This window comes from Lactuca virosa, chromosome 8, assembly GCF_052849685.1.
Source record: "Lactuca virosa cultivar CGN04683 chromosome 8, Lactuca_virosa_CGN04683_v6, whole genome shotgun sequence".
Lineage (NCBI taxonomy): Eukaryota > Viridiplantae > Streptophyta > Magnoliopsida > Asterales > Asteraceae > Lactuca > Lactuca virosa.
In genome coordinates this window covers 60,763,632-60,776,970 of record NC_136433.1, presented here as the reverse complement: position 1 = coordinate 60,776,970, position 13,339 = coordinate 60,763,632, and the positions used below count along the sequence as shown (strand labels likewise).

The window sequence follows — 13,339 nt, the reverse complement described above, 5'->3', positions numbered from 1 at the left end:
CACATCATTTAACTAAAATAATACAAGCAAATTGTTTTCAACATAATCAGAATGTTTAAAACTGTAATGCGACACATAATTTTAGAATATTTCACATTATGTCATAGTGAAAGGTTTAAAGAAAGTAGTTTCTAACAAAAAAACGTCCAAAATCTAAAAAGGAAGCAAGATCTAACTTATCAAATCATAATATGTATAATATCAAGTTATCTAGCCCAAAATTACTTAATTTTCACTAGACCATCAAATTAATCAAACAAAATAACACCTAAAATCAAATTATATTTAAAATATATGCATTCTGACTGTGTTGAGCCATCGATAATCTATCATGAATGTGCGATTTCTAGTGTTATTCACTACTAAAACTCGAATAAGAGGTTATGGTTTTTCACCAAATCCTCTAATTAATCAATCACAATAACACCCACAAATAAATTACATTTTAAAATACTTGAAATTTGAATATGATTCAGTTGAATCACCAATAATTTATGATGAATGTGCGATTTCTAATGTTTTTCGCAGATAAAACTCGAATAAGTGGCTAGGGTTTTTTAATCCTATGATTTTAACGATGCTAGGGGTTTTCTGAGTAATGATTTATTCATTTTCTTGATCATGAGTGCGGTTATTAGGGGATTTTGTTGACAAACTATGGAATGAAGATGAATGATTTTGATCAAGAAGAATTTGAAGGGGGGGGGGGATATTAACGAACTCAAAGATATTAGGAGAAGAAAGAAGTGAACGGTGAAGTGATCAGATCCAATCTGTTGAGTGAAAAGTACAACTCTATCCCTCTGTGTATTTCAATTAAGCATGGACTTCAAGATAATTTCTATTTTGCCACCGCCTCCCATTAGATTTTATGTTTTAATCTCAACCCTCTTTTTTTTTTAATCAATGGTCATCAATTGATCCCTTGTCTCACAAAATCATCTTGTCTCACATGAAGTCAACCCTATATATATATATATATATATATATATATATATATATATATATAAACCCTTTTTTTCTCCAGGCTCCATTTTCAAATTCATACGGTTCTTAGGACGACACATCACCTACCTTCTGAAACGACGCCATGGACATCAAACTGGATTCCCACCACGTCTTGTTCCATATGGCAGCGAATCGCCACATACACGACGTTTTCTTCTATAGGCATACCTATACCGTCACACCTGTTCCTGTTTCCTCCCCCAGTATATAACTACCGCTCCTTATCATATATTTTATTCTCACACGTCTCTCGCGAACCCTAACCCTCCATCAGGTGTATTACTTTTCTAAAAATCCTCCCTTCATCTTATCTTCCATCTTCTGGTGTTGGCTGTGTACGACGACAATGTGCAAGGTGGTGGTGTTCGTTCTATGGTATTATATATCCATCAAAATCATTTTTTTGTTTTGCAATTTAATAAAAGGGTTATGAGATCTCAAAATTGGCCTTATCTAATGACAGATGCAAAGGAAAGCCTACAAAAGCTCTAACTGAAGCAAATAGGGAGTTGGGGGCAAACTAAATTTCACCTTTTTGCTAAAAGTTTAAGTGGATGCAATGGAAATTACATATACGGGAATAGTAATGACCTTTTCCCTTTATGATCTGGTGATATGGATCATCTATATTGTAAGTTACTTATGCCCCTATCGATGTTCTTCACATTTGTGATTCTCATCAATGTCGAATTGAGTATGGTAATCAATTTAATTTACCCTTCAGTGCATACCCTACGGGACTTTCCAATTCCTCAAATTGGGGTTAGTGTTCGCAAGGGTTACCTGACCAACAATGGATTCTTATAAAAACTATATTTCTTCAATTTATTGTAGAGTGTCTTAAAATTGAAATACCGGATGAGAAAACCAAGGAAAAGGCAAGAATGTCATTTTTTCAAAAACGAAGATTATACGCCAAATTGGTTTTGGCGGCAACATACTACGTCAGAATTGATAGATTTTCCAGGATACTCTTGAACAAAGGTTAGACATTATTTATCTTTAATTTCCCATCCTATGATTTCCTTGTATGTTTATGATCATATGTTTTTATTTTGATTTAAAGTTATTAAGGAGTCTAAACACTGCCACTCTTAACTATTTATCAGGATATTGGTGATGTAGGGTTAATTAGAGCATCATGCAAAAACATTTATGCAAGAGACATTTGTTTCTTGTTTTTAACGGGATGGAGTAAAAATTGATGATGGAAATTACTTTCCTGTAATTGCATGTTGTCCCTGAGTAAGCTTTCTTGATTGATAATTACTACTTATATATCCGTGTATTTGTAGTTTTATTTATTGGTATTTTGGTTCCACTTTTTATTGTTTCAAAATCTATCGGATTTGGGAAATTGTATTTGAATTAAAGAATTCCATATCCCTCTTCTCTTTATTCATCACATCTAATTTATCTACATGCACTACAACTGTTTGTGAAAATACCAATATTAGTATTTTGTTAGTAATACATTTTTTTGGTGTTTTTTAGGTTGCAGGATTACATTGAGACATCTGGTGGTCCTTATACAATGCTAAGGATCAACAATTGGCATTTGGAGGCCACATAATTTGCATGTTTTATCTTTTTCAGTTGGGGATTAATGATCTTCTTGGATTGGTTAACAAGGTTAGACATTACTTACATTTGATTTCAATGTTATGCTTTCGTTGTCGCCAGTCTCCATTATGTAACAAATGAAGTAAAAGTACAATCTTCTGCATATTGGTAGCAAGATATAAGTTAATTGTTGTGTATAGGTATAAAATAAAGTACATTGCTATTATCGGTAAAGAAGTGTAGGCCTTTCATGAACAAAAAGTAGTTTGCGGGATTGATAATGGCAGCCATGATTTCATTCTTAAAAAAAAATTCTTTGATTTAAGGGTTTAACGTTGGGGATGTGTCGATCTTTTAGTCTTAATTGAGAATGTTGAAGTATGTGTGTGACTATGGATTTGGCTGTTTATTTGCAGAAAATCATAGGACAGCTGTGAGATCGCCAGTTTTTATGCAAGAACTATGGCTTAAGATGTGGTATGATGTACATCATGATTCTTGATGAAAAATGTCAAAACAAAGATTTACTGAATATGACTTCTAAGTTTTTAACAGCTAAGCATGGACTTTGAGGGATAGAGATGGGTATTGGGATTATAGCAAAGCTCGTTGTGTGTGGCCCGACCATTATGAATACAGGTAAATATTGATAGGAATCATGGGAAACATATGGCTCATTATTATTCTAATGCCTCAAAAGATCACCTATCATGTGGCCTTCTCACCACTAATTGCTGCTAATAGCATATAGTTTGCTCCAACCCACACCCAAACACCAACAAATTATGAGGGATTTCTACCCCTACATTACAAAGAGTTTCTTTGCATGTTCGATGGGATTTATAGGGACACAAGACTAAATTATATGTTGCAAATGTTGCCACATGTTTGGATGTTTTTGAGGGTCATCAAAAAGTTGACGTGGATAAACTCAACACATCTGTAAGTATCTTATTTTGGAATATTTTTTTATTATTTTTTCTGTGGATTTTTGTTTTTTTTTTTTGAAAATTCTTTCTCCACTTTTAAGTAGAACTTGTAACTCTTCTTTATTTCATAGCAGCAGCAACAACCACCACTTGAAATGATTTTAATTATTATTTTACTTTTCTTTTTATATCTTCACACATTTTATTTATTTATTTTTATGTTTATGGATATCCTTCTTAAGTTGGCACTAAAATGAAGTAGTCAATGTTAAATGTTTAAATCGTATCCTGTTATCAGTTTAAATATAAAAATGTTCGCGATACAACCATTGTATATTTACAGAGAAAAAAACAATTAGAAGGAGACATAGGTGTATGCTAGATTTTCAACCAGTTCCTCTATATCTCGCACGAGCTCTATTTATTTCCCACGGAAACAAATAAAAATATGAGAAGGGACAAAGATCGTACAGAGGTGTAAAAATATCAAAAGTTTAAGCCCAAACAATTAGATGGAACCTGTAAAAAGATCTTGCCCAACCCAAAAGCTCAAAATAATTTTTTTTTGACGGGTGTCAAAATATGGAGAGGCTGGATTGTTAACCTTCAAGGATGCAAATTATCAAAATCTAGCCGTGATAAAATCTCATAATATTTAAATTTCTGACGTACATAACGTGATGTTGAGAAAAATAATAGGGTTAACATAAATGTTAGTTAGACTTTTTGGTAATTGTGATTGTAGAAAATCAACAAACATGTAATAATTTATCTATTATGGTTGGATACTATTACCCCATCTATGCAAACTTTTTAGTGATGAGAGGTGATAGATATATTTGTGCATTTAAATTTAATTATGTTTTAGCTATACATTTAAACATATATAGAAAGAAATAATCCAACTTCTATTACATCATACAAATGTACTATTGCACTTACCTTAAACTATACGGATTTGGGAAAGGTTTGCGGATTGACTATATCCATTGAAAATATAGCAATGTCTCCATATGAAAGTCTAGCTCTCTCACTGCATATGTGTAGAAAGAAGTGTTTTTTTTTCAATCTGCCAAAAATACATTTTCTCATCCATCAATCCTGTTAATTAAGGCTCTTCTACGTGGTCATCACAACTTGAGATCACAGTTTCGTAGTATTAATTGGTATTTGGATTTCCATTGTTTCATTCCCCAATATTTGTCAATTTGACTATCATAGTTCTTTCTAACCATAATAACAATTTACTTTCATTTCTTTACCAATAATATCAATATAGTTTTTTCTTTACTGATAATGGCAACATACTTAAAATCCACCGGCTATAATAGCAATGAACAAACATTTCTCTAAGGATTCAGTCAATGGTAAAAGAAAGACTCATATTACCCTTCATGGGTTGTGCTTAGCAGGGGCCTAAAACGTATCTAGTATATATACAGAAATTACAAATATTGTGTGATCGTATGACTAATTATGAACTAATCAATATTTAAGGCGATTTAGTCAAATTTTCATTTATCAATTAATTATAATTTTGCCCTTAATAAATTTTTTTTTATTTTTCTTTTTTTTTTTACTTGTCATTTTAAATTAAAAAAATTAAGAAAAAATAAATGCCCCACCCCTTCCCCTTCCCCAATTTTCTTATACTTTGTTTCCCTCTTTTTAGTCACTCCCGATAACAACCCACAACCCTAATGTCGTCCACATAATGCCGGCGAAATCATGCCACCACCCACCTGCTTCCATGTCTCCTGCGAAAACCAAGCACCACCGTCGCTGTTCTCCCCATTAGGATCCAAAACCAGATCCAATACCCTAGATCACAGTGCTCCTCCTCATTATCTTGTTCTCTTTTCCGATTGGCAGCCTCCTTTCCGGCGAGCTCTACATAGATCCGAACCTCCCCAGATTACTTTCGTCCCCCCAACTCTCATGAAACAAAAATGGTGGACCTTCTGAAATAAAAATGGCGGACCCCAAGCTACTACAACTCGCCATCGATCTTCATTCTCACCCCTTCTTCTTCTGCATCGATCGAAAAACCACCAGTTAACGTCAACTCCACCGCAACTCGCCATCTCCATCATAGCTCGCCATTACCGGATCTATTCTTCAATTTTCAAGCGGTACAGGCGTTAACATACAAGTCGAACCCACCGGTTATCTTCGCTTTTGTCACTTTGCTCCATGGGAGGTTTGAGATACTGATGTTTACCGGTGGTTCTTGTGGCAGTAGTGGCCCTAAGCAACATCGATCTGAGACGATGGAGTTAACAGAGAGATAGACACGGGGTGTGGTTCGTCAATAGAGGAGGGTTGTGGTCAGGCAACTGATTTCTAGAGTATTGTTTGGGGATCGATATCCGAGTTATTTCTGCTGGTGGTTGTAGCAAATTCTGATGACTTTGCTTCTTCCTTCAAACAATATGACGGCGGTGATGTTTGATATCTGTAAAAAATTTAGGGGAAAGAGGGGTGGCTGGGGTTTTCTTTTATTTAAAAGGGTTAGGTGGACCCATAAATTTAATTAGATTTTTTTAGTAATTAAAATTAATCCAGAAATATGAAAAATAAATGAAAAATAAATGGAAAAGGGCATTATAGTCATTTCATGTTTCTCAAGGGATGAAGCGTGTAAATTTAAACTAATGAAGGATGAAACGTGCAAATTTTAATCAAACGAGGGACGGTCGGAGTTAATTTTTAAAAATAGGGACTAAACGAGCATTTTGGCACTTGCACGAGGGACGATTCGTGTAATTTACTCTATATATATTCTAATTGCTGTACATTGAAGACATACAGAAATATCATAATACAATTTTTCATTGTCAAGTTCCGTGATTTACATGGTATCAGAGCATCCTTGCTCATACTATTGAAAATCCGTAACATTCTTGTAACCATGGGAGAGTCATCGAACGCGCAACAAGTGATCGTATAGAATGTCCAAGACGCACCTGTCCCATCTGGAGTTATTCTCGACGAGACGAATTACCCGCTATGGTCCCAGTTAATGGAGATGCAAATTGGAGCTCGAAACAAATCCGGTTTCATCACGGGGGACACTTCGAAACCCAAGACAGACGAGAAGAAGATCGAAGCATGGATCATCGACAACCATCGGGTGAAAAGTTGGTTGATCGACTCGATGAGTCCACCTCTGATGCGTCGCTTTATACGTCTTCAAACAGCAGCGGAAATTTGGGAAGCTGTCAGCAAGACGTTCTATGATGGAACAGACGAGACACAGTTGTTTGAATTGAATCAGAGGTCGTTCACTACTCGTCAAAATGGACGATCTCTTTCCACGTATTACAATGAACTGGTAAGTATCTTTCAAGAAATAGATACTCGATTGACTTCACAGGAAGATACAAACATTGTAGCCCAAACCATATCACTCAACAAAACCATAGCACGCCTTAGGGTTCATATATTTCTTGCCGGACTGGACCCCAAATTTAATCAAGCCCGAAGAGAAATTGTGACATCCCCAAAATCACGGCCAGAAAAGACCGGTTTCATTTATGCTTTTAAAATAGTTTCAGAGTAAATCCATTGATTTAAAAGAGTTGCGGAATTTGTTCCCAAAACAAAATATGATAAAATAAAGTTTATCAAAGCATTTCATCAAGAGATGCATTTTCGTTATCTAACAATATTTGGGATGTCATGTTCCGATAAACAGACCAAAAGCATAAACAACAAAAGATAGACCATACAACAGTTACATATAACAACTGGTCTAATATCAAAAGATCTTGATAAGTCATCCAACTTATGCTCTCGCGCCACTACCTGTAATACAACAAAACTGAGTGGGTCAGGCTTGGGAGCCTGGTGAGCATATAGGGTTTTCAACCCACAATAAATAATTATATTTAATTTCACCAACCAACAATAACCCGATTACCCATTCCCGTTATCCTCACTTTACGTCCCTAAAACAACATCTATCTCAAGGGACCTGATCTAGGATTTTTCATCGGGACGGACATTACTGCAAGGGGTTTCCTCAACAATAGATGTCCTAAAGGCAACCATGAGGGGGATAGAGTACACTGGTGAACACATCGTTCACAACACCTACAGGTTATGAGCCTGCTAGCGTTCGACTGGACTGTCTAGAAAGAGTCCGTGGTCGTCATCCATACTCCGCTAGATGACTAGATCAACAACAACATCGAGGCCTCTCATCTGTTTATCACACATCAACTATCTACCCATGTTTTACCCAACATATTAGTAGATAAAAATATATATTTTTATACATAGTTTAAAACCTGTATAGCATTCTCATTCAATACATATTCCAAACAACAGATGAGACACATACACATAACACGTATTTCATAGAGAATAAATCATATCTATGAGATAGAAGAAAGTGAATATACATTCACACATATAAACATATACACATAACACGTATTCCGTATCAAATACTTCAAATTATGTGTTAGAAGAAAGTAACTACACACTCACTTGATCAGAAGATGATCGGACAGCACTACGGCTTGTAGAAGTAGTATTCTTCGGTAGATCTGGAAGATCTTCACAAAAATTGGCTTCTCGCTGGCAGAGCTTCGGCTCGGGAATTGCACTTCTCGGGATCTTCGGGCTTCGGGACTCGCTTCGGGTCTCGGGATGATACCGGGGCTTCGGGGGGGTTAAAATAGGGCTTAGAGAGGGTATCGGGAGTGAGAGAGAAGGGATAGAGCAACCAAACTCGGCTGCCCCTTGAATTCTATTTATAGGGCCATTTTTCAGCTCTCACGTCGTGAATTTTAAGTTCTCACGTCGTGAACTTAGTCGTCACTGCATGCGTCATCACATGTTGCGTCTGACAGGCTCTGAAAGGTCAAATCACCGAGTTCACGTCGTGAACACTGTATTCACGTCGTGAACTCTGACACAGTATCGGGGTTCGCACCCCGAACTTCAGAAATTCATAACTTTCGCATACGAGCTCCGTTTTTGACGTTCTTTATATCCACGCGTAGGTGAGATTATGGTCTACAACTATCATTTAGACTCCGTCGGCTAATTTTGACTTTAATTTTAATATATTATTAATATATTATTTTTAGTAGGCCGGGACAGGAAAACTCCGTTCGAAATTCATAACTCGTTCATCTGAACTCCGTTTTCGTCTGTCTTTTTATCGATGGACTACTATCGATGAGATCTTCAATTCTCATTTAGAAAGTTTTAGCTAAATATCACTCGATCTCTATTTCGAGTATTCGGGCTGCATACCGCTAAGTCGAAACTTCGAAAAATCATAACTTCCTCATACGAAGTCAGATTTAGACGTTATTTTTATGCACGCTCGCGGTTTAACGTATTCTACGACTTTTGTTTAGATCACTAAGGCTAAATCTTGATCTATCTTAAATTCGTATTTTACGTCATTCAGCGTCGTGCCGGTTCTGTCGCGAAACTTCGACAGATCATAACTTCTTCGTTATAACTCGGATTTCGGCATTCTTTATATATTCGGAAACCTCGTCACGACCACTACGTTTTCGTGTATCAATATTGGGTTTATCTAACATTTCATTTTCATGCTTATTTTTATTCTTAATTCATTTAAGACACAATTAAGCACAAAACACACAATACTCAAATAATACACTTCTATTATTTCAAAATGGGTTACAAAGGTCAGCCTAAACTATCACATCATCATTAATGCCTAGCCCAGAAACACGGGCGTTACAATTCTCTCCACCTTAGAATGATTCCGTCCCCGGAATCACACATCAACAAACAAATACGGATAGCGACTCATCATGTCACTCTCCGTCTCCCAGGTGAGATTTGGCCCATTCGTATGTTTCCATCGGACAAGCACTAACTCGACCATCTTGCGTCGCAACTTCTTAGTCTTTCGGTCAACGATTGCCTCTGGTTCTTCAATCAACCTTTTGTTCTCATCAATTCTTAATTCAGAAATTGGAATTATGTCGGGAACTTCTCCCATGAACTTCCTCAAATAACACACATGGAAAGTGTTATGAATTCCATTCAGTTCTTCTGGTAATTCTAGCTTGTAAGCTTGGTTCCCAATCCTCTGAAGAACTTTAAACGGTCCAATAAACCTTGGACTTAACTTTCCCCTTTTACCAAATCTTATAAGTCCCTTCCACGGCGAGACTTTAAGTAAAACCGAATCTCCAACTTTAAAATTCATCGGTCTTCGCTTTTTGTCAGCATAGCTCTTTTGACGATCCTGAGCTGCTAACATTCTCTCCCTAATTATTTTCAACTTTTCAGCAGTTTGATGGACTATCTCCGGTCCCATAAACTGCTTTTCCCCAGCCTCAAGCCAACAAGACGGCGTACGACATTTTTGTCCGTACATAGCTTGATAAGGTGCCATCTTAATGCTCGAGTGGAAACTATTATTGTAGGAAAATTCTACCAAAGGTAAATGTTCATCCCAGTTACCTTGGAATTCCAGGGTACATGCTCTCAGCATATCTTCAAGTGTTTGTATCGTCCGTTCGCTCTGACCATCAGTCTGTGGATGGTAAGCTGTACTCAAACACAACTTGGTACCCAATTCCTCTAGTAGACTTCTCTAAAATCGCGAGGTGAAACGGCTGTCACGATCTGACACAATCGTTAACGGAACACCGTGAAGCCTCACAATTTCCTTCACGTAAGAATTCGCAAGCTTATCCATAGACCATTTCTCATTGGCCGCTATGAAATGCGCACTCTTAGTGAAGCGATCAACGACTACCCAAATCATGTCGTGACCGTTCTTTGTTCTGGGCAGTTTAGTGACAAAATCCATAGCAATGTCCTCCTATTTACCCATAGGCACAGGCAAAGGTTCTAAACTCCCGTACGGTTTCTGATGTTGTGCCTTAACTCTTGCACATGTCACACACTCGGCCACATACTTCGCAATGTCGAGCTTCATCGTCGGCCACCAGTAATAGGGTTTCAGGTCCCTATACATTTTAGTGCTACCGGGATGAACCGAGTACATGGTTTTGTGAGCTTCTTCCATCAGAAGATCTCTGACTCCTCCTGTCTTAGGTATCCAAATCCGATCTTGGAACACCTTCAGTCCATGACTGTTTATACCGAACACCAACGTTTTGCCCAAACGTTCTTCCTTTCGGTCATTCTTCTCAGAAGCTTCTTCTTGATATTTCTTTATACTTTCCACAATGGTCGAGACAACTTCTATTGTCAACGCTCTTGGCCTTTTCCTTTCAAGATTGACTTTCCGACTGAGAGCATCAGCGACAACATTTGCTTTACCAGGGTGGTAAAGTATCTCACAGTCGTAGTCCTTGAGTAGTTCTAGCCAGCGTCGTTGCCTCATATTCAATTCTTTCTGATTAAAGAGATATTGGAGACTCTTATGATCAGTGAAAAGTTTGCACTTCGTGCCATAGAGGTAATGCCTCCATATTTTCAGAGCGAAAACTACCGCTGCAAACTCCAAATCATGAGTGGGGTAGTTCTTTTCATGCTCTTTCAGCTGTCGAGATGCATACGCGATAACCTTATCTCTTTGGGTCAAAACACAACCCAACCCAACACCAGACGCATCGCTATAGACAACGAAGTCTTCAACTCCATCGGGTAGAGAAAGAATCGGTGCTTCACATAGCTTCTTCTTTAGCAACCCGAATGCTTCTTTGTGCTTATCACTCCAAGCATAAGTCGCTCCTTTGTGGGTCAAAGCTGTTAGTGGAGTAGCGATCGAAGAAAAGCCTTGGATAAACCTTTGGTAATATCCGGCTAATCCCAAAAAGCTTCGAATCTCCGCGGGACTTTTCGGTTGTTCCCACTGTTGGGTTTTGAGCATTCTAACACTCCTATGGTGTACATGCAACCCTAGAATCCTTGGATCTATGTTTGACTAAGATACATGCAAATAATTATTTTTCCAAGGTTCTTAACCTAACTAGCATGGCATGGGATACTTGAATCAAATAAAGCGAGTAGAGTTACTTACCTTTTAGTAGTGATTGATTACTTGGAGTTTGAGAGCCTAGCACCAATAATGTGGATGCCTCAAATGGAAATCACAAATCACCACAAATTTGGAAACCTTGAGAGAATAGCAAAACCTCTTCTTGAAATCGGCCCTCTTAGTTCTCACACATCAACTAGTCCAATTTCTAGAACCAAAGCCTCCTTTATATAGTGTGGTGGATTAGGGTTACATCCATGTAAACCCTAATACCCATGTCTTTTCATTTCCATGAGATGCATGGGTTAAAGCTCCATGGATTATCCATGGACTTTCCTTGCAAGCCTAGCCCATTCCAAATAAGCATTAGCCCACACTATATAAATACACACACCCATATTTAATTAGTCATACTTTTGATCACTAAATTAATTCTAAATTAATTATAGATCAATACTAATTAAATAATATGATTTTATATTAATATATTAGAACTTATAATATATTAATAAATCATAACTTATACTATTCTCAAAAGATTATCCATAAATTGTTCGGGTGAAGTGCAACCCAAATGGACCATGCCGGGTCGGGTCAAGTACATACCAAATATAGTTATGGACTTAGACACTATATCCAACAATCTCCCACTTAGATAAGTCTAATAACTATAGTTGCAACTATGACTTCAGGAACCGATCAGCAATCGTAGCTCTTAAAACTCTGTTGAACTATGAAGCGCCATTTTAGATAAGTGATCATATAATCCTCTCTTCTAGATATCAGTCGGACAAACACATGGAACAATGTCTTACTTATTGTCCAACAGTTGTTTCCCGATTTCCGATTTGTTTGACATAGAACTTAATTGAACACATCAACTTAGTTCTGGCCAGGCCCGGTACATGGGTCAACACAAAATCATCGAGGGGCCCAGATATCGCTTCTAATCCAAGAAGGAACAGATAAACTTCGAGTCATATGCTTGTTCTACTACTTGTTGAATTACACACAAAGGCATGTTTTATAACATCGAGTTACCAATGCGTTTTCGTACAATCAATGCATAACCAACTCATAGGCAACAAGTCATATCTCTAGGTTTGAAGACTTATATGATATTACCGTATCACGATCACTCGAGATGAATTCCATGAAGTGATACCAGTGAGCGTAGGTTGAATCCAATACTCAGAACTTATGAGCACTCATGAGTGTTGTAGCACCACTTTGTCCAACATCTTGGACCTCTACAAGCCAACCCATGACAGTCTTGATTCATATCTGCTTCCAACATATGACTGACTGTGGATGGTTTGAATAACTTAATCATTCAGGAAGAGTGACTTAGTTATTCTAGAAGTCAAAACATGCAAAGTGAAACACAAGAATAAATGAATCAAATATGGTATCAAACCCTATTAATATAAATAGACCACTTTTATTTATCACCATATTGATTACTCATTATTCATTGTTTCGGTTTTAAACTATCAACTTTATACTTGAATTAAAACAATAGTTGTCCCATGCTCCAAGCATGTACACTATGGTTTTTTTTTCTTTTTCTAAACACTAGTCATGTCATACGCCAAGTATGCACACTATGTTTTTACAAACATTAGTTATGCCATACACCAAGTATGCACACTAAGTTTGTCTATGATCTTTATTCTGTGAAATAGTTAGATTGAACATAATTCCAATGATACTCATTTCACAATCCCAAATCCTTACCGCAAATGCAAGAATTCCAAATTCCTGCCATTTACCTAAATCTGTTAGATTCTAAACTTATATGCATTGGTCATCTTGTAATGATTTTGCACAAAGTCGCAAAGACTTGTCAACAGACATTACAGAGTATTCCAATGGAGATCAACTCCAT

General features: G+C 37.0%; 1 long non-coding RNA gene across 3 annotated transcripts; it reads left to right on the top strand.

Moving 5' to 3' along the window:
- Positions 1-1,051: 1,051 nt before the first annotated feature.
- On the top strand, positions 1,052-3,659 carry LOC145129182 (uncharacterized). 3 transcript variants are annotated; one of them, XR_013717353.1, is made up of 7 exons: positions 1,052-1,383; positions 1,472-1,639; positions 1,843-1,992; positions 2,134-2,253; positions 2,503-2,640; positions 2,988-3,048; positions 3,127-3,659. It is a non-coding gene; the product is annotated as an uncharacterized LOC145129182 (long non-coding RNA). The 3 variants fall into 3 exon arrangements; XR_013717352.1 differs by having other exon boundaries at positions 2,118-2,253; XR_013717354.1 differs by lacking the exon at positions 2,134-2,253.
- Positions 3,660-13,339: the final 9,680 nt, after the last annotated feature.